The sequence below is a fragment of the Hemitrygon akajei genome, chromosome 3 (assembly GCF_048418815.1).
Source record: "Hemitrygon akajei chromosome 3, sHemAka1.3, whole genome shotgun sequence".
Taxonomy (NCBI): domain Eukaryota; kingdom Metazoa; phylum Chordata; class Chondrichthyes; order Myliobatiformes; family Dasyatidae; genus Hemitrygon; species Hemitrygon akajei.
This window is the reverse complement of record NC_133126.1, coordinates 61,550,703-61,573,806: the sequence shown is the minus strand read 5'-3', so window position 1 is coordinate 61,573,806 and position 23,104 is coordinate 61,550,703.

Below are 23,104 nucleotides of genomic sequence, written 5' to 3'. Positions count from 1 at the left end.
TCCAGTCCTCACCTGGATCTGGAGTCCAAGCCTGAGTCAACCCAGGTTCTGGGTCCTTGTCCAGTCTCTGGCTTGGAATCCTTGTCCATGTTCCAAGTTCCTCATCTAGGTCCCGCTTTCCTAGTCTAGTCCTAGCCCAGGTCCTGTATCATAGTCTTGTCCTGGACCTGTGTCTTGTCCAGTGTTGTTTCTTCCCTAGTTCCCTTGCTTTCTTGACACACATAGTCCTGTCCCTCGTACTTCAGTGTCTGTGTCTTGCATTTGGGTCTGTTCCCAACACCCCCCTTATGACAATTCTAAAGGGAGGATGAGGCAACTGTGGCTGACATGAAAAGTCAAAGACAGCATAAAAGCAAAAGAGAGCATATAACATTGCAAAAATTAGTGGGAAGGTAAAGATTTGGGAAGCTTTTAAAAACTAACAGAAGGCACCTATAAGTACCATAGGGAGAGAAAAGATGAAATATGAAGGTATTGTAAGTTAGCCAATAATATTAAAGAAGAAACAAAAGGTTTTCTCAGATATATACAGTAAAGAGTAAAAGAGAGATGAGAATTAATATTGGACTGCTAGAAAATAATCCTGCAGAGATAGTATTTTGTATGGCAGCTGTTTTTCTCTTCACACTTCTCACTGGTTTTTGTCAAGCCACTCCTCCAGCTTGGGGCCACATTGATGCACTGCAGCAAAACCGTCTCGGATCTCAGTGAGAGGCCATGTTTGGACCAAATGGAGGATGTCCTGGGTTGGGACACCACAGGGGAAAGTTGGAGTTTGTTGGGCGCCCCATCAGTGTAGTGTTTCTGCTGTTTCGGCATGTTGACTTCTGAGTCTATTTGTGGCTGTCCAGTTTTTTTCTGGTAGCTGTAGTAAAGTCCGGGAAGAGTGAGGTGATGACGTTGATCAAATCTCCATCGGGGGGGTATGTTGATGTGCCACTATTGACGCCATTCAGTGTGTTCGTCATAGGAGTTGAGGTTTTTCAAGTTGTAGAAAAGTTTGAGGTTTGAGTTGGGAAGTTGGAGGAGCATTTTTTTGAATATTGTTGGGCATATTTTGGATACACTTGTAGAGTTTTTCTGAAACTGCTCTTTTACGGATCTCCGTGCATGCTATTCTGCTCATTGTTGGACAGGTGTGGATTTTCGTCACACCAGTGGAAGTAACAGCAGTCGCATTATGAAATTCCACAATGGCATCCCCCAAGGGTCAGTTCTGGCTCCAACCTAGTTCAATCTGTACCTCAGTGACCTCCCTGAAACCAAATCTGCTAAATTTGATATGCTGATGACTGGGCCATAGCCTTCCAATCAAAAGATGTCAAACCCATCAAAAATAAAACCTTATCCAAGATATCAACTCCTTATCCATCTACTTCTCAAAGCAATAGCTAAACATGAATGTCAACAGTACGGAAACTTCCATATTTCATCTGGACAACCGAATAACCAAACTTAAACTTATTATCAAACAAAATGACAAACAGCTACCCAATGACCCACACCCAAAATACTCTGGAGTCACTTTAGATCGAACTCTCTCATACACGATCCTCCTTCAAAATAATGCAAAGAAACTAAAATCCAGAACGGCCATGATCAGGAAGATACCAAATGGGGTGCTAACCTGTCAGTCCTATGAGCAGCTAGCTTAGCTCTATGTTTCTCAGTCACCTAAAATTGTGCACCCACCTGGGAGACAAGGGCTCACACAGACGTCATCAATACACAGCTCCATACTTCTATGCAGAGGTAGTAATGGGGTACAGAGAAACGGCAGATGAACTATTAAGTATTTTGTATCAGACTTCACTGTGGAAGACTCCAGCAGTGTGCTAGGAATGTGAGAGTGTCGGGGGCAGAAGTGAGCTTAGTTGCTTTTGCTAAGGAGAAGGTGTTTGGGAAGCTGAAAAGCGTGAAAGTGGATAAGTCACCTGGATGAGGTGTACTGCACCACAGATTTCTGAAAGAGATAGCTGAAGAGATTGTGAAGGCGTCAGTAATGATCTTTCAAGAATCACTAGATTCTAGAATGGCTCCGGAGGAGTGGAAAATTGCAAATGTCACTCCATTCCTTCAGAAGGGAGTGACATAGAAGAAAGGAAATGATAGGCCAGCTGGCCTGGTTTCAATGACTGGAAAGATGTTGGAGTCTATTATTAAGGGTGAGGTTTTGGGGTACTTGGAGGCACATGATAAAGCAGGCCAAAGTAGCATGTTTTCCTTTAGGAGAAATCTTACCCAACAAATCTATTGCAATTCTTTGAAGAAATTATAAGCAGGATAGACAAATGAGAATCAGTGGATGTTGTGTCCTGGGATTTTCAGAAGGCCTTTGACGAGGTACCACACATGAGGCTGCATAACAAGCTAAGAGTCCATGATATTACGGGAAAGATGCTAGCATGGATAGAGATCGACTAGCAGACAGAAGCCAGAGTGTGACTAAAGGGGGCCTTTCTTGGTTGGCTGCTGGTGACTAGTGGAGTGCCACAGGGGTTGCTGTAGGGAACTGCTTCTTTTCACATTATATGTCAATTATTTGGATGAAGGAATTGATGGTTTTGTGGCCAAGTTTGTGGATAGTATGAAGATAAGCAGAAGTGCAGTTTGTGTTGAGGAACAAGATGACTGCAGAAGGACTTGTACAGATTAGGAGAATGGGAAAAGATGTGGCAGACGGAACATAGTGTAGGGAAGTGCATGATCAGGCACTTTGGCAGAAGGAATAAAGGTGTGGACTATTTTCTAAATGGGGAGAAAATTCAAAAATCAAATGTGCAAAGGGACTTGGGAGACCTATTGCAGGATTGCCTGAAGGTTGACTCAATTGTAAGGAAGGAAATTGCAACGCTAGTATTCTTTGCAAGAAGACTAGAAGATAAAAGCAAGAATGTATTGTTGACTCCTGTCAACTTGACACATGCAATTTCTGTATAAGGGATTGGTGGGGTTCCTGAAGATTTTTGGGAGCTCTCAGTGGTAAGGAAGGCAAATGAAATGTTAAAATTCTTTTCAAGAAAACAAGAATGTATTGTTGAGGCTTTATAAGGCATTGGTCAGACCACACTTGGAGTACTGTGAAAAGTTATCTAAAACAGGATGTGCTGCGATTGGAGAGTGTCCAGAAGAGGTTCACAAGAATGATTCTAGGAATTAAAAGGATTAACATATGAGGAGCGTTCAATGGCTCTGGGCCTGTACTTGTGGCCATTTAGAAGAATGAGGAGGGATCTCATGTATTGATTATTGGAAGGTCTAGATAGAGTAGATGTCAAGAGGATGTTCCTGTAGTGTGGGAGTCTACGAGTAGAAGACACAGCCTTGTAACTGAGGGGCGTCCATTTAGAACACTGATGAGAAAAAATTTATTTCGCCAGAGGGTGGCGAATCTGTGGAATTCATTGCCACAGATGGCTGTGGAGGCCAAGTCATTGGATATAGTTAAGGCAAAGCTTGATAATGTTTATTTAATATTCCAGTAATATTTGAGTAATATTGTAAATATATTGTTTGATTAAATAGTTTGTTGTTTACATAATTTATTATGGGGTATATGTACAAAGTACATGAATGAAAGCATTACACCATCACATCATATTTGTATGTCTCACTAAAATAAAAACGAAGAGTACACGTTCTCCCGGTCTCCTGTGTTTTCTTTTGATTTAGTTTTATATTTTGGAGCTGAAGAACATAACTGCAGAGATGGCCAGCTACATTGGAAAGATACAAACATTTAATTGCAAAACAGATCCTGGCCATGAGGTTTGCTGATGCTATCGGGAGAGCTTAAACTAGTTTTGCAGGTGTCTGGGAACTGGAGCCCATCAATATAGGAAGGATCGGACCAAACGGTAGATGCAAGGAAAAGTATTGGAAGCCAAAATCAATATAACAGGTATCAGGGGTCAGAGAGTTTGAAGTGTGTGTATTTTGGGTATACAAGTATTATGGGTAAAAGTGATAAACTTAGAGCATGTATCAGTACACAGAACTACAATGTTGTAGCCATTACTGAAAATTGGTTGAGAGAGGAGCAGGAATGGGTTATTAATGTACCACGTTTTCAAAGTTTTAGAAAAGATAGAGGAGGAGGTAAAAGAGGGTGGGTGATGCATTACTAATTAGGGACAATATCAGAACTGCACTCGGGGAGACATAATGGAGGGGTCAGACACTGAGTCCATTTGGGTGGACCTCAGGAATAGGAAGGGTGTAAACACACTGACAGGATTGTACTACAGACCCCTGAATAGTGACCAGGACATTGGGGAACAGATTAAGACCATATGATATAGAGCAGAATTAAGCCATTTGGCTCATCTTGCCCACTCTGCTATTTCCTCTCAGCCCCAATCTCCTGCCTTCTCCCAATATCCTTTCATGCCCTGACCAATCAAGAATTTATTGATCTATGCCTTAAATATACATAACAACTTGGCCTCCACAGCTGCCTGTGGCAAAGAATTCCACAGATTCACCACACTCTGGCTAAAGATATACCTCCATTTCTCTATTCTAAAAGCATGCCCCTCTATTCCAAGGCTGTATGCTCTAGTCTTAGACTCTGCACATCCACTCTATCAAGGTCTTTCACCAGTCAACCATTCGATAGGTTTCAATTAGGTCACCCCTCATTCTTCTGAATTCTAGTGAATCCAGGCTCAGAGCCATCAGACACTCTTCATACGACAAGCCATTCAATCATGGAATCATTTTCGTGAACCTCCTCTGAACCCTCTCCAGTTTCAACTCAACTTTTCCATGATAAGGAGCCCATAACTGCTCACAATACAGCAAGTGAGGCCTCACCAGTGCTTTATAAAGTCTCAACATCACATTCTTGCTTTTTATATTCTAGTCCACTTGAAATGAATGCCAACATTGCATTTGCCTTCCTCACTGCAGACTCAGCCTGCAAATTAACCTTCAGGGAATCCTGCACAAGGACTCCCAAGTTTTTTATGCCTAGTTTGTTTATATTTTCTCTCCATTTAGAAAACAGTCAACCCTTTCATTTATTCTACCAAAGTGCATAACCGTACGCTTCCGGAGATTATATTCTATCTGCCACTTCTTTGCCCATTTTTCTAATCTGTCTAAGTCTCTCTGTAGCCTCTCTACTTCCTCACAACTATGTGCTCCTCCATCTATCTTCATATCCTCTGCATTTAGGGAATGAATAAAAATAAAAGGGTCGTTGTCATGGGGGATTTCAATTTCCCGAATATAAACTGGGACCTTCTTAGTGTCAGAGGTTTAGATGGAACTGAATTTGTTAAGTGTGTCCAGGAAAGTTTCTTAAATCAAAATGTGGATGGTCCAACAAGTGGAGGGTCCATACTGGACCTGGTGTTGGGTAATGAGCCTGGCCAGGTGACTGACCTTTCAGTGGATGAACAGTTAGGGAACAGAGACCACAACTCCTCAACTTTCAGGACAAGTATAGATAAGGATAGGTATGATCCTTGTGGGAGGTTAATTAGAGTCCGGAAAATTATGAGGGCATTAGGCAGGAGCTAAGAAACGTTAATTAGGAATGCCTTTTCTCTGGCAAGTCCACATCAGGCATGTGGAGGGTGTTTAAAGATCAATTACACAGAATACATTAATAGTATGTCCCTGTTAGAAGGAAGGACAGGGATGGAAAGATTAGAGAACTTTGGATGTGCAGAGAGGTGATGAATTTAGTCAAGAAGCAAAAAGAAAAGTATGCAAAGCTTCGGAAGTCCTGATCAAACAGAGAACATGGGGATTATAAAGAAGCCAGAGAAGAACTAAAGAAGGGAATTAGGAAAGTCTGGAGGGTCCATGAGAAATCATTGGTAAGTAGGGTTAAGGTGAATCCAAAGGCATTCTCCTATAAAAAGTATTCACATCCTCTCTTGGAGTTTTTCATGTTTTCTTGTTTTATAACAAAGAATCACAGTGGACTTAATTTGGCTTTTTTAACACTGATCAACAGAAAAAAGACTCTTTTGTGTCAAAGTGAAAACAGATCTCTACAAAGTGTCCTAAATTATTTACAAATATAAAACACAAAGTAATCGATTGCACAAGTTCCCCCTGCCCCTCCCCACTTTAATATGACACACCAAATCATCAGTGGTGCAGCTAATTGGTTTTAGAAGTCACAGAATTAAATTTGTTAGCCTGCTGGTGGTGTAGTGGCATCAGCGCTGGACTTCAGGAAAAAGATATGGAGGTGCAGGAGATCAGCGCTGAGTGTAGAAATATATTAGGCCATTTATAGATCAAGGAGGAGGAATTGGTGAGCCTCTTAATGAGTATTAAGATGGATAAGTTTCCAGGGCCTGATGGGATTTAGCCCAGATTATTGAAGGAGACAAGAAGCAAGATTACTGGACCTTTGGCCAGTATCTTGGTGTCATCTCTAGCCACAAGCGAGGTGCTGGAGGATTGGCAAGTGGCTAATGTTGCACCTCTATTTAAAAAAGGAACAGAGGAAAATCCTGGAAACCATAGACTGATGGGTCTTACGTCAGTTGTAGGGAAACTGCTGGAGAAAATTCTTGGGGATAGGATGTATGAGCACTTGGAATCCCATGGCCTAATTAGGGAGAGCCGGCATGGCTTCACGCTTGGCAGGTTGTGCCTTACCAATTTGACTGAGTTTTTTTATAAAGTGACGAGAGAGATTAATGAGGGTAGGGCAGTGGATGTTGTCTACATGGATCTTAGTAAGGCTTTTGACAAAGTCCCTCATGGGGGCTAATCCAGAAGATTAAGATGCATGGGATCTGCAGCAAATTGGCTGTTTGGATTCAGAACTGGCTTGCACAGAGAAGGGTTGTGGTTGAAGGGACTTGTCTGAGCTGCAGGTCTGTAGTTAGTGGAGTTCCACAGGGATCTGTGCTGGGACCCCTGCTGTTTGTAACATATATAAATAACCTGGATGAATATGTAGATAGGCGGGTTCGTAAGCTTGTGGATGATACCAAGATTGGTGGAGTTGTGGATAGTATACAAGACTGGCATAGAATACAGCATAGTAATAGACCGGTTGCAGATATGGGCTGCGAGATGCCAAATGGAGATTAACCCCGATAGACAGGAGTTGTTGCACCTCGATGTGGCAAATACAAAGAGAAAGTACATTGTTAAGGGCAAGGTCTCAGTGTTGCTGAGCAGAGAGATTTCGGGATCCAGATTCATAGCTCCTTGAACATGGCTACATAGGTCAATAAGGTGGTTAAGAAGGCTTAAGGAATGCTTGCTTTTATTAGTTGAGGCATTGAGTTCAAAAGTCAAGAGTTTATGTTGCAACTTTAAGAAACTCTGTTCAGGCCACGTCTGGAGTATTGTGTACAGTTCTGGTCGCCCCACTATAGGAAGGATGTTGAGGCTTTGGAGAGGGTTCACCAGGATGCTGTCTGGTTTAGAAGGCATATACTAGTTTGAGAGGTTGGATAAATTTAGGTTGTTTTCTCTGGAGCATGGGAAGCTGAGGGGAGATCAGATAGAGGTTTATAAGATTGAGAGGCATAGTAGGGTGGATAGGGAGTATTTGTTTCCCGGGGTTGAAATGCCTAATACCAGAGGGCATGCATTGAAAGTGAGAGGAGGTAGGTTCAAGGGAAATGTGAGGTGTAAGTTTTTTACTTAGCGTTGTGGATGCCTGGAATATGCTGCCTGGTTTGGTGGTAGAGGCAAATACATTGGAGGTTTTTTAAGAGACGCTTGGATAGGTACATGAATATAAAGAGGATGGAGGGGTATGGAAATGGTGTAGGTAGGAGGGATTAGTGTTTGGGTGTCTTTGTTTTTTTTAGCAGGTTCAGCACAACAGTGTGGACTGAATGGCCTGCTCCTGGGCTGTACCCTTCTATGTTCTATGTTAACTAGGTCAACAAGTTGAGCAGCATTTTGAAGCAAATGAAAAGCAAGTGCCAGTGTAACTGACTGCAATAGGTGGAAGAGAATACAATTTTCCTGTAAGTTTAACTGCTTTAAACAAATCAGCCAAAATGAGGTTTAGTGCTATTGTGAAAGCGATGCAGGAATGTTTAGAACCAAAACCATTGTTGATTGAAGAACATTTTAGGTTTCATAAATGGAATCCAAAGAAGGGTAATCCATTTCAGCTTACTCAGCTGAATTGAAGAGATTGTTTGAGTGTTTATTGGTTCAGTGATGGGTTTAATGATGCATTGAGAGACTGTTTAATTTGTGGAATCTTGAAAGAAAGCATTCAAAAATGGCTCCCAACTGAAGCACAACTCACATTTAAAAGAGCAGTTGAAATCACTGTTTCAATGGAAACCACAGACAGAGATGCAATTGCAGTCAGGAATGAAAGTGATTGTGAGCAAAATGGCGACACCTCAACAGAATCTTGCCTTGACAAGCAAAGTGTGTTACTGTTGTGGCAAGTGCTCACGTACATCAGCCCAATGCCAGTTAAGATGTGAGAATTGCAGAAAGTGCAACAAAGTTGAACACATGCAAAGAGTATGTTGGGAAGATAAAAATAAATAGACAGCACAGGGAAGAGGAAAAGATTAAAAAGTCAAGTTGCAGTTTGAAAAAGAGCACTAATCTGATCAAAAATTGAACAATTGTAAGAGTGACACAGGACTCATTAGCTTTGAGATTTACAATCTCAAGACAGTGTTGAAAAGATTGGAAGATTAGGGGCTCTGAGCACAATGCAACAAATGTGAATTATTTATTTCATGTATCATTTGCAGTGATTATACTATTGATGCACAAAGATTACACAAGTGTGCTGAGAAAATTTAAGCAGTGGTAGATGCCCCAAGACCAAACAATGGGTCACGGTTACGGCCTGTCTTAGGATTTGTCAATTGTTATAACAGGTTCTTGCCAAACCTGGCTACTGTGTTCCACCCCTTGAACTCATCACTACAGACCAGGAAGAAATGGCAATGGACAAAATTACTTTTAAAAGGTAAAGGACTTGGTGATATCACACATTATGATCCACGTTATCCAGTGAAAGTTGCTATGCACTGTTTGGGATGCCAAAACACCCAGAAGAAAGATGGCCAGAGCTGTCAGAACCACTTCCTGCACTCCCAGAGTCAACTCCTACAACCACTACGGAGGAGAACCCTGAACCTAGGTTTGTTTCACAGCCACAAGTCTCTCCTGTCAAGTAGAGTGCCCCCTTGTCAGGAAAGACATTATCCCACAAAAGTAAGAAATTCTCCACAGCAATTAAACTGTTAGGCTTGAATGGGCAATTTAAAATTTGCTATCCTGTGAAAGTCTCTTAAGTAGTTGTATTATATAGTATACTGTGTATATATGTAGGTACATAAGTTGAGATGCATTCTATATTGAGTTGGAGTTTATAGCTAAGCAGGGAGGAGTGTTGTGTGTGTAATATTTCAATATAGGTGTATGGGGTGTCCAGGGAAGGGTAGCACCTCTGATGGCAAGCTTGTTGTGCTCCACCCTGGGACCAAATGTGGATGAGCTTCCCCAATTTCCACCCAATCTCACCTGTGGCTTCAAGTAACTGTTTGCCTGTGACAGTGGCCACACCCCAGAACACCACTTCGACAGGCAGGCTACACCAGGTGATAGTAGCCAGGGACCTCCAGCCCCGGTGAGATAGGGATAGGCCTAACAAAGCCATTTCTGGCAGAATGGGCAGATGAGATCAAGTACAAGATCCAACGGCCAAGAAGGTGGTGCTGCAACACTTCGTGGAGAGCGAAGAGCATGACAAGGCACAAAAGGTATCTTGGCTATCCACTGCTGCCAAGGAATTCTCCAGTCGTGATGATTTTTTGTACCATTGGACCAAGATTGTTGAGGCTGAGAGTGTGGAACTGCCTCAGTGCAATGGTTTTTTCGCTATAAAACTCCCCCGGCACAGGTTTTACTCTCTCCAGCTCTTTACCCAATAATGAGGTACACAGACTAACATCATCATCAGAAATGACAGACAGTAATATTGTAAATATATTGTTTGATTAAGTGTTCTTTGTTGTTTACATAATTCATTATGGGTTAGATGTACGAAGTATGTGAATGGCATACGGCATTATGCCACCATGTCATATTTGCATGCCTCACTAAAGCAAAAATAAATTTGCACATTCTACCAGTCTCCTGTGTTTTTATTTCAATTAATTTTATATTTTGGAGCTAAAGAGCCTAACAGATAGTTTCTTGATTAATCAAGGTGTCAAAGGTTACAGGGAGAAGGCCTGTATGGGGTTGAGAGAGATAATAAATTAGCCATGATGAAATGGCAGAACAAACTTGATGGGCTGAATGGACTCATTCTGCTCATATGTCTTATGGTCACTAGTTAGAAGATGTTAACACTCATTCACAATTCAATAACGTATAAGCAAAGTGAAGGAGAAAAATCAAGTATTTTGGTGGAGTGGTAAAGCTTATACATTCAGAGTGGGGCCCTCGAATTTGTCTGATATTATGGAACGGGCAGGGATGAATTCTTGAAGTGAGAGTGTGGGATTCAAAGTGAGACCATTCATAGGGATGTTTGAAATAAGGTTGTATATACAGTAGAGTTGAACAAAGTACAACAAATTACAGTAAGCAGCTAGAGGAAGGTAGCTGGTAAAGAGGAGAGGTGGGGGGAAGGGAGGAAGAAGTACAAGATGGTAGGTGATAGGTGGGACCAGGAGAGGGTGAAGTAAAGAGCTGGGGAGTTGTTTGGTGAAAGAGGTAAAGGGCTGGATTTGGGGGAATCTGATAGGAGAGGACAGAAGACCATTGGAAGAAAGGGAAGGGGGAGGAGATGGGCAGGTAAAGAGTTAAGGTGAGAGAGGGAAACAGGAATGGGGGAAATGGTGAAGGGGGAGGGGCAATTACCAGAAGTTTGAGAAATCGATGTTCATGCCATCAGGCTACCCAGATGGAATATAATGTGTTGCTCCTCCAACCTGAGTGTGGCCTCATGGCCTCTTTGCTGCAGTTGAGGAGTCCATGGACTGGCATGTTGGAATGAGAATGGGAAGTAGAATTGAAGTGGGTGGCCACAGAGAAATCCACTTTTTGTGGCAGACGGAGCAAAGGTGCTCATTGAAGTGGGCTCCCTATCTATGTTGGGTCTCACCATTATACAGGAGGCCACACCAGCAGCTCTAGAAACAGTGGATGACCCCAAAAAATTCACAGGTGAAGTGTTGCGTCATCTGGAAGGACTGTTTGGGGCCCTGTAAGGATAGGCGTGGCACTTGTTCCGCTTGAAAGAATAAGTACCAGGAGGGAGGACACGTTGGAATGGGAATGGGTGGTTACCAGGAGATTCGGCTTTTTGTGGCAGATGGAACAAATAGGCCACACTCGCACTCAGGTTGGAGAAGTAACACCTTATATTCCGTCCACGTAGCCTCCGGCCTGATGTTATGAACATCGATTTCTTGAACTTCAGCTAATTGCCCCTGCCTCCCCCCCCCCCCCCCCCATTCACCATTCCCCATTCCTGTGTCCTACTGAAGGGTTTTGGCCCGAAACATCAACTGTACTCTTTTCCATAGATGCTGTCTGGCCTGCTGAGTTCCTCCAGCATTTTGTGTGTGTTGCTTAGATTTCCAGCATCTGCAGATTATCTCATGTTTGTGCCCATGGTATTTGCCATCTTTATTGCTGCTATTCTGCACCTCATTGGCCAAGACTGGCCAAAGGGAATCCCAATCATGTATAGAGTGGACAACAGGCTTTTCAACCTCAACCAGTTCAAGGCCAAGAACAAAGTCAGCACCAGCACAATCATGGAGCTTCTGTAAGCAGATTACACCATTGTACCATGCTCTGAAGAAGACCTGCAATGTGTCCTGAATGTTTTGGCCAAGGTATATGTGACCCTGGTTCTTGTCTTGTCTTGAATAGGACACGGGTTCCCTATCAGCCACTGCCAAACCAGCTATTTATCCAGCCCTCCATAAAAGTTCACTATATCATCCTTAAAAATGTAGACCACTTTCTGTGTCTTGGCAACATTCTCTCTCCAAATGCAGACATCGACGCAGAGATCAACCAACACCTGAGTAGTGTTAGTGGAGCCTTGACAAGATTAAGGAAATGAGTCTTTGAAAACTGCTTTGAAAGCAAAAAAACGTTTGGTCCATAGAGTAGTTGTCCTTCCTGCTTTACTGTATGGAGCTGAATCATGGACCTGAAAGCCCTGGAACAAATCCACCAAAGAGCCATCCCAAAGATTTTAAGTATCAGCTGGAAAGACAGATGCACTAGCACCAGCAATCAGGAGGAGGCTAACATCACTAGCACCTCCACTACAATGAAGCAATACCCATTCTGATGGATAGGTCACGTCACCTGGATGCCTAATTCATGTCTCTCTCTGAATAGATCCTTTATTCCCAGTTGAAGAGAGCTCAGTGACTCCTTGGTGAGCAAAGGGAATGCTTCAAAGATAACATGAAAATCAGCCTGAAGAAACTCAACATTACATGTAAAATCTGTGAAGACATTGCATTCAACAGGTACATCTGGAGGAAATCTGTTCAAGGGGTAACTGCGTGTTATGAGAACAATCTCCACTGTGCCACAGAGAACAAAGAGCTGCTGTAAAAAGACACTGAGTAACCAAAACACCCAACAAGTAACACAACCACGACTTGCTCTTGCTCACACTGCACCAGCGTGTATGGATCCCATATCAACTTTTACTGAGGACCCACCAGTAGACAATCCCTTAGAAGAGCATCATATTCAACTTGTTTGATTGCACTACTACTACTACAATGTCAGAAATTAAACTCTTTCTAAACAGTCATGGATAAAGTATATCCTGCAGACCACAATTCAATGTTTTTATGAATCTAAGGCCCCTGTATTCCATTACCCATCCCTTCAAAAGAATTCCTGGAATTTCAGAATTGTAAAATACCAATCACCCTTTGACTGTGCTTGTGATTATTTATTATATCTAATTTAATTCCATTGTTTTTCTTTCTTGTCAGTGACTTTGCAGCTTAATAAAATATGTCATTCAAATTAACCAATTTAATAGCTCACCTTTGCTTCACTAAATTTTGTTTTAATTTTCTCTTTTAATGAGATTAAAAAAGAAGTTTTAATTTGTGCCATTTTGGTATTATCTCCACGGTTGGCAGAGATGTTCTATCATTGACTATCAAGGCTGTTCCCAAGTTCAAAGATCCTGGGTTACTTCTCTGATCCAATGAAAGTAATATAATTATCACAAATCTTTTCAACTCCTTGTTGTTAATAACATCCCAGAGATTGTATAACGGTCTTAGTTCATTGTCTATTATAGTAGAACCTTATTATAGTATATGATAATCAAAGTCTTCTTTGTGAAATAGCAACACTCTACAGTATGTCTACATCATTGCATTTATTTTAATTAGCAATAGAGTTTGGTATAGTGATCATATCTGAAAAGGGTTTGCTTTAGATGTAGCATGTGAATCACACTAATTGCCTGCCAACTGTCATTAATTCAGCTTGTCTGCTTAACTGTGAAGTATCCTGAGGATGATTCTAAGTACTGTTACTAAATTGTTATCAGCTCTTCAAACAGCAGTGTAAAATCCACAGAAAATGGCAGCATTGGGTGCATAAAAGGGAACTGCAAAGGTCAAGGGAGGCTGGAGATTGAATGTGTTTCCTCCAGGTCAGCTACATTTTACAGTGTTGTCAGATACATGTCTAACTGCAACAGGTAAAGTACTGAGGATGAAGGCAGGTATATTTCTCCCTTCTGCTGCAGGTTCAGATCCGTATCTGTGCCCCTCAGGTCTTGGCCATTTTGGTCTAAACCACTCTCAGGGATGACATTGACATTGACATTCTGTGCCTTTGCTACATTCAGTTCTTCTGGCGAGTATTATGCAACATGGAGGAAACCAATTGATCAAATGAGTGAGGGTGGAAGGTGGTACCCCTTAGGAGGAGTTTTCCTTTTCCTGTGTGACCGGATACCATGAGACTACATCAAGTCCGAATTCAATAATAATGACTCTCCAGCGTACTTCTGTATACCACTGTACACCTCCATTATTCAGAAATTCTAATGGGTGAGCATCCAGCTGACCTGATGCTGATTCCTGTGTTCTCTGTGAAATCAGTCATGACTTCATTTTCCATGTTCCCCTTGGCACAAGAGGGGTCCAGTTCCTGTAATCCCTTGAAACTTAACTGGACTCTTTTTCCCACCCTCTGAAACACCACTTATTTTTTTGTTTTCATTAGGGAGCCATTTCGCACAATCTTTTTCAACTGAGTACATTGACTGGAAAATTTATCAAACTACTGTGTGAAATTGCGTTGAAGCACTAAAGCTAAGTTCAAAGTAAATTTATTACCAAAGTACATATATGTCACCATATACAGCCTGAGATTCATTTTCTTGTCGGCATACTTGATACATACATATTAGAATCAATGAAAGACCGAACCAACAGGGGGTTTAACCAGTATGCAAAAGACAACAAACTATGCAAATACAAAAATAAATAAATAATAAGCAATAAATATTGATAACATGAGATGAAAAGTCCTTGAAAGTGAGTCCATAGGTTGAGAACATTTCAGTGATGGAGCAAATGAAGTTGAGTGAAGTTATCCCTTTTGGTAAAAGGAGTAACATCCAATAATCCATAAAATCTTCCTGCACAGCACCACCATAGCTGCAAGTATGTTAGATTATTCTATGTTATTTGCAAACTTAACATCAAAATTTATCCTATTATCAGAGTCAGAATCAGGTTTATTATCACTGACGTGTTGTGAAACTTGTGAACTTCGCAGCAGCAGTTCAATGCAATACAGAAGAGAAAAAATAAAATAATAACAATATTAAGTAAATAAATCAATTACAGTATATGTATATTGAATAGATTTAAAAAGTGCAAAATCAGAAATAATGTATATTAAAAAACTAAGGTAGCGTTCATGGGTTCAATGTCCATTTAGGAATCAGATGGCAAAAGGGAATAAGCTGTTCCTGAATTGCTGAGTGTGTGCCTTCAGGCTTCTGTATCTCCTACCTGATGGTAACAGTGAGAAAAGGGCATGCCCTGGGTGCTGGAGGTCCTTACTAATGGACGCTGTCTTTCTGAGACACCACTCCCTAAAGATGCCCTGGGTACTTTGTAGGCTAGTGCCCAAGATGGAGCTGATTAAATTTACAACCCTCTGCAGCTTCTTTCAGTCCTGTGTAGTAGCTCCCCGATACCAGACAGTGAAGCAACATGTCAGAATGCTCTCCACGGTTCATCTATAGAAGCTTTTGAGTGTATTTGTTGACATACCAAATTTCTTCAAACTCCTAATGAAGTATAGTTACTGTCTTGTCTTCAATATGTTCGGACAGTCCTCAGAGATCTTGACACCCAGGAACCTGAAAATGCTCATTCTCTTCACTTTTGTTCCCTTTATGAGGATTGGTATGTATTCCTTTGTCTTACCCTTCCTGAAGTCCACAATCAGCTCTTTCATCTTCCAGACATTGAGTGCCAGGTTGTTGCTGCGACACCACTCCACTAGTTGGCATATCTCACTCCTGTATGCCTTCTTATCTCCATCTGTGATTCTACCAACAATGTATCATCAGCAAATTTATAGATGGTATATGAGCTATGCCTAGCTACATAGTCATGAGTATAGAGAGAGCAGAGCAGTGGGCTAAGCACACACCCCTGAAGGGCATAAGTGCTGATCGTCAGCAAGGAGGAGATGTTATCACCAATCCACACAGATTATGGTCTTCGGTTAGAAAGTCAGGGATTCAATTGCAGAGGGAGGTACAGAGGCCCTGGTTCTGTACCTTTTCAATCAGGATTGTGGGAATGATGGTATTAAATGCTGAGCTATAGTCAATGAACAGCATCCTGACATTGGTGTTTGTGTTATCCAATGGTCTAAAGCCATGTGAAGAGCCAGGGAGATTGTGTCTGCTGTTGATCTATTGTGGCGATAGGCAAATTGTAATGGGTCCAGGTCCTTGCTGAGGCAGGAGTTCAGCCTAGTCATGACCAACCTCTCAAAGCATTTCATCACTGTGGATGTGAGTGCTACCGGGTGATAGTCATTAAGGCAGCTCCCATTATTCTTCTTGGGCACTGGTATAATTGTTGCCTTTTTGAAACAAGTGGGAACTTCTGCCTGTAGCAGTGAGAGGTTGAAAATGTCCTTGAATACTCCCGCTAGTTGGTTGGCACAGGTTTTCAGAGCCTTACCAGGTACTCCATCGGGACCTTCCGCCTTGCGAGGGTTCACTCTCATTAAAGACAGTCTAACATTGGCCTCTGAGATGGGGGTCTCAGGGTCAGCAGGTGCAGCAGGGATCTTCATAACTGTAGTTATGTTCTCCCTTTCAAAGCAGGCATAGAAGGCATTGAGTTTGTCCAGTAGTGAAGCATCGCTGCCATTCATGCTATTGGGTTTCATTTTGTAGGAAGTAATGTCTTACAAACCCTGCCAAAATTGCCGTGCATCCAATGTCGCCTCCAACCTCATTTGAAATTGTCTCTTCACCCTTGAAATAGCCCTCCACAAGTCATACCTGGTTTTCTGGTACAGATCTGGGACTCTAGACTTAAATGCCACAGATCTAGCCTTCAGCAGATGATGTGCCTCCTGGTTCATCCAGAGCTTTTGGTTTGGGAATGTACAGTAAGTCTTTGTAGGCACACACTCATCCACACAGGTTTCAATGAAATCGGTAACAACTGCAGCATACTCATCCAGGTTCGAAGATGAATCCCTGAATACAGTCCAGTCCACCGATTCAAAGCAGTCCTGTAAGCACTCCAGTGCTTCCCTTGTCCAAACCTTCTTGGTCCTCACTGCTGGTGCTGCAGTCTTCAGTCTCTGCCTATACTCAGGGAGTAGAAGTACAGCCAGGTGATCAGACTTCCTGAAGTGAGGGCGTGGAATAGCACGGTAGGCACTCTTGATGGTGGTGGAGCAATGGTCCAGTGTGTTGTTTCCTCTGGTATTGCAAGTGATGGCAATTGCTTAGTGATTATTTTTTCAGACTGGCCTGGTTAAAATCCCCCAATACAATGGTGAAGGCATTAAGGTGCATTGTTTCATGATGTTGATCCCATTGCTCAGATCATCTAAAGCCTGATTGACATTCACCTGAGGTGGAATGGAAACCTCTACCAAAATGATCCCAGAAATCTCCCACAGTAGGTAAGAAGGACAGCACTCAACTGTTAGATGTTCCAGTTCTAGTGAGCAGAATTGGGACAGCACTGATATATTTGTGCACCAAGAAGAGTTGATCATGAGGCATACTCCTCCACCTCTGCTTTTGAGAAACTCTATAGATCTATCCTGACAGTGTATAGTAAACCCATCGATCTAAATCACTGCATCTGGCATGGAATGGGGTTAACCAGGATTCAGTGAAACAAAGGACACACGCAGTCCTTATGTCTCTCTGATTCAGCACCTTGGCTCTGAGATCATCGATTTTATTTACCAGAGACCGCACGTTTGCCAGCAAGATAGTCGGTATTGGAAGTTTGAAATCCTGTTTCCTTAAGCACACTTGTATCCTTGACCTGCAGCCATGCTTCTTGCATGGAATCCTATGCGGATGAATCTGTCCCTAATCGGCTTTGTTTTCATCAGTTTTCAGTGGTGATAGTTCATTTAAATGCATTAAGACATCTCAGTTGACTGTACTGACCTTGGAAGTAGTTGTGCTTTTTAGCTGTATCAGGCTGAAATGAGAATATTCAGTCATATCCATTGAGAGTTCTGCTGCTACACAAGTTGCCTCGAGGCATCCCGGAACCAAAAGTATTATGGTTACCCCCTTTCAGCAAGATTATTAATTTATTAACCCTTCCTCATTGCAATGTACCAGATTTTAAATGGCCTGTTCTGTAGATATTTTCTCAATTTCTTATCTGGAAATACACATTCCGAGAATTCACCTTCTACCTCATTAGTACTAATTTGAGGTGCCCAGCCTAAATTAAGTGAGTTCCAACTAATTATTGCCATACCTATCTAGCAAGTATGTTATGTTTTGTAGCTTCAAAACATTGGACTAATACAATGAACTGATAACTTTGTGTTTACTTTAAGTGAGGTGTACACGTATCACATAGTAGCATGATGATGTATGCAATTCACATATGTATACATATATCTTGTAATGAGTTATCTGAACAAATGAGAATGCTTAATCAATTAACTATATATAAACTCCAACTTAATAGGGAATGCATCTCAACTACATACATAGTGTATTGTATTATATAATACAAGTACTATATACAGACATCCACAGCATAGTAATTGTTCCACTTAGGTCGGAAGATTTCATCACTGTGGAAGCTTTCTTATTCTTATAGGATAATGTCTTTCCTTGGCTTGGCAGTTGAGACTTGTGGCTGTGAAAACAATCTCACGTTCTAGGGCCTCTCCCATGGCGGCTATAGGAGTTGACTCTGAGACTGTAGGAAGTGGTTCTGACAGCTCTGGACACCTTTCTTCTCCTTCCTTTTTCTTCCTCTAGTTTGTGAATCTTCATCTTGGGAAGGTGCATTTCATTCACTGGAGTATTCTCTTATTAATCATTTTATTGCTCCCTGTACGATCTGATCTTTCCTCTTGGTTTCCTCATCCACAACTTCATCTGATGAATGCTCTGTTTCCGTATCTCCACTACTCCTTTCTTTTTGGTCTTCCATTCATCCAGCTGGGCTTAGTCATTACATGTACTTCTACAAGCAGCTTCTTCTCTCCCACTTAAAGTTCATGCAATAACTGTAATACATGCAGAGTAGATTCTGGCTCTTTAAATTACAAAAGCTAAATGCTTGCAACTTTCTTGAAACTCCTTGAACTCTCTTCCAGCTTAAAACCAAGCCAGATTTCACAAGTAACTGCTGGATGATCATATCAAAAGCTTTCTCAGATATATTGCCTACAAAAACTGTTGCAGTCGGATCTCTGCTTTTGTCACTTTCATGATTCCTTTGAGCAGGACGGTCCTCCCTTAGTCCAATATGCTTTCCAAGTAGAGGAACAGAGGTTGGCACCAATATTTGTTTACCCTCCATTGGGCAACATTTCATGGTGTTCAGCGCGGAGACACAACATTGTGGGCCGAAGGGCCTGTAATATGCTGTACTATTCTATGTTCTATGAGACAGTTGTGGCATCATCCAGTATCTTTCTTAATTTGCTTTCTGTTGACTTTATGATAGGGAATGTGGCATGCAAACAGTGGATGGATCTCAAATCACATTATAGCTGTCTCAGCCAGTCATGTCTTACAATGCTGGCCCTCCTGCTTTTATCACATAACTTTTCAACGTGGCTTGTTGGTTGTTGAATTGCAATGTCACAAATGTCATTCCCACAGGAGTTATCTGTTTTCCAGTATAGGTTTAGTTAGATATCTGCAGGCATCAGTTATTAAACTGTTCTGACTCATTTTGTGGAATGACTGAAACAGCTGAACCAGTGTCTGATCCATTTTAATTAATTTGCTGTTCACTTCTGCTGTAATCCATATTGCTTAACTACTGTTAGCTTTCACATTGTAAATCTCAAGACTATGTAATCCTGTGTCACTGTCATCATTATTGGACTTCTCATCACCATCATGTAGAGTAGTGCTCTTTTTTAAACTACATCTTGACTTTTTGGCTTTTTCTCTTCATTGTGCAGTCCACTTATCTTTGTCTGCCCAATGTATGTGTCCTACTTTGTTGCATTTTCTGCAAGTTTCAGCTTTTAACTTGCATTGGTCTGGTGTATGTGAGCCCCTGCCACAATGGTAACACAATTTGTTTGGCACAGGCCAGCTTCTATTTAGATGTTGCAATTGTGTTCACACCCACTTTCATTCCTGACTGCAACTCAATTGCTTCTCTGTCAGTGGTTTCCATTGAAACAGTGATTTCAACTGCTCTTTCAAATGTGAGATGTGTTTCTGCTGTTTTTGAGTGCTTTCTTATAAGATTCCTCAAAATAAATTATCTGCCAGTGCATCATTATGCCTATTAATGAACTAGCAATGCTCAGACAATCTCTTCAATTCAGCTATGTACGATGAAATGGACTCCCTTTCTTTTTGATTCTGCTAATGAAACCTAAAGTGTTCTGCATCAACAATGGCTTTGGTTCTAAACGCTCCTGCATTACTTTGACAATACAGGCAGTCCCCGGGTTACGTACGAGTTCCGTTCTGAGTCCGTCTTTAAGTAGGATTTGTACGTAAGTTGGAACAAGTACATCCGGTATTATTTAGCGTCAGTTAGTCAAATATTTGTCTTAGTATATAGTATTTATTTTACCTTTCTATGCATATAAAACACTTAAGAAAAGTATGTATTCCAATAATTAAACCACTGCGTTGCTTAGTAATAATTGTAGCTTTCATCGGGGCAGGGCCTTTCACATGCTCCATTATTCTCACTTTATCTGTTATCCTTTAAAATTGTTCCGATCATTGACCGACTGTAGCCTAACGCTTTTCCAATGACTGATGGCGTTTCACCTCTTTCCAAACACTTTATTATTTCCACTTTATTTTCAATCATGATCGCTTCCTGTCAATGGAACACAAACACTGCAGGTGGCGGGTCCCATCCTCCACCGGCTGTCGAGGTCCGCTGGGTCCTAAGGACCACAGCACTGAATTTCCCGGGTCCTAAACTCCACCGCACTGAGACAGGTTAAATGGGACAAGTGGGGGCTGTGCTGGGTTTGAGTATTTAATCCTCCATAATATTCTGCGTGGGAATTTAAACTGGAGGTGGCAGTATTTTTTTTTACGAGTTCAAGTTGTGAGTTCGACATCAACCTGGCACAGATGGTACCAGAGTCACTGGATCAACATCAACCCGGCACGGGAGTGGTCTGTCACTAAATCAAACTCGGGAACCTCCATTCTCGAGCCTGGCACTGATCTGACTGTGCCACCACCTGACCAGAATGGGGGGGCAGGGTCAGGGTGAATCTTACTAAGAAAAATTTAAGCCAAATACAAAGTTAAACACTCAACACAGTGTCAACGGCAATGACTTAAAATAGCGGACAGCGTTCTCCTTCCTCGGTTCATAAGTACAGGTTGTCTGTAAGTTGGACATTCGTAACTCGGGGACTACCTGTATCAGCAAAGCTCATTTCTGCTGTTTGGTTGAATCAGTTAAACATCGAAGCAAACTGTATGTGTTTAAACACAATGCACTCAGCAAAATTGGCACTTGTTTCTCATTGGCTATTTCATTTGCCTCAAAATATTGTTCAATTAGCTCAGTATACCTGAGCCAGCTATCTCTTGTGGAATAAAATGCATCTTTCTGATGTAGTCAGCCGTTTCTCTTTTTTTCTGTAATTATTATTATCACCCAGTATTCACTCTTCATGAACCCATGAATTCTTCCTTTTCTTATTTTTTTCTCTCGCTCATACACACTTTCTGCAATATCTTCAGGTTAGACATTTTTTACAACAATATTTATCTAAGTTTCCATATTTGCAAGAATCTGATTTGTTGGATACCATTTTGAATTTGAATCCTTTAGTGAGAGGTTCCATTGGGAGAACTTATAATTTATTTTTACTACAAAAAGAGAACCTCATTAAAGATTAAACAAGATTGGGAGAGAGAACTTAATATGACCTTTGTTAATGAAGATTGGTTGCAAGTTTTGAAAAAGGTAAATTCTTCTATATGTGCCAATCACTGTTTAATTCAGTTTAAAATTGTTCACCGTTATAATTTAACAAAGGAGAGACTATCCAAAATATTTCCTAGTATAGACAATTACTGCAATGGGTGTAAAACTGAAGTAGCTACTTTGTCACATACATTCTGGTCATGTTCTTCATTAAAATCTTTTTGGAAATCTTTATTTTCTACAATTTCTAAAGCTCTGAAAATTAATTTACAACCTAATAGATTGACTGTTCTATTTGGAATAGTTCCACATCATATTCAGGATATTTCATCTTTGGATCAACATGTAATTGCATTTGTTACATTATTGGCAAGAAGAGCTATTTTATTAAATTGGAAATATACCTCTGTCCCTACATTAATTGAATGGTTTTCTCAAGTAATATTATGTCTCAGTTTGGAAAAAATTAGAAGTAGAACTTCTGATCCTCGATTCGATTTTGAGAGAAGATGGGGGCTCTTTTGCCAAATATTATCATTTAATTTGATTTATTTTATATGGTTTCCATCCAATCTTATACTATATAAACATGAATTGGTGGTTGATGATTCTTTTTCTTTTTATATATATATAGATGATGGTAAGACATATTGTTCCAGTGGTTGATTCCTAATGTTTTTTCCCCCTTTTTTGTAGTCAGTTGTTTTTTTTTTCAGTTAGTTGGGGTTCTTTTTTTCCCTTCTTTTCATTATATATAATTTTTTTTCATTTTCATATACTATGATCAGCTTTTTGTCTCTTCAGCTTTATTAATTGTATACATATCAATTTGTTTAAGTTTTGTATCATTTTATAGCTGTAGAAGATTATGTACCAATAAAAAGATTCTAAAAATGAAAATGACAAAATATTGTTCAATTAGCTCAGTATACCTGAGCCAGCTATCTCTTGTGGAATAAAATGCACCAATCTTTCTGATGTAGTCAGCCATTTCTGGTTTTTTTTGTAATGATTATTATCACCCAGTATTCACTCTTCATGAACCCATGAATTCTTCTGTTTCTTATTTTTTTCAAAAAAGTCGATCGTTTCGTCCCTTCTGAAGAACCCGTGCTGGGCTGCTTTTATTTTTAACTTTACCATCTCTGCATATATTAGGCTGTATTTTTTACTCGCTGTGGTTTTTTTTAGTTTGAACGTCTCGCTGCGCTTCAACAGGGTGATAGCTGCCTCAGACTTATTTTTTTAAATATCATATTGCCAATGTTATGTTTTGTAGCTTCAAAACATTAAACTAATACAAAGGAAGACTCAGAAGTCCAAAATGTTAGTCCAACTTTGTGCTTACTTTAAGTGAGGTGTGCTCATATCACAAGATAGCATTATTATGTAGGCAATTCACGTATCTATACATATAACTCGTAATGAATTATTTCGACAAATCTGAAGGCTTAATCAACATATATTACAAGATAACTCAAATATTACTT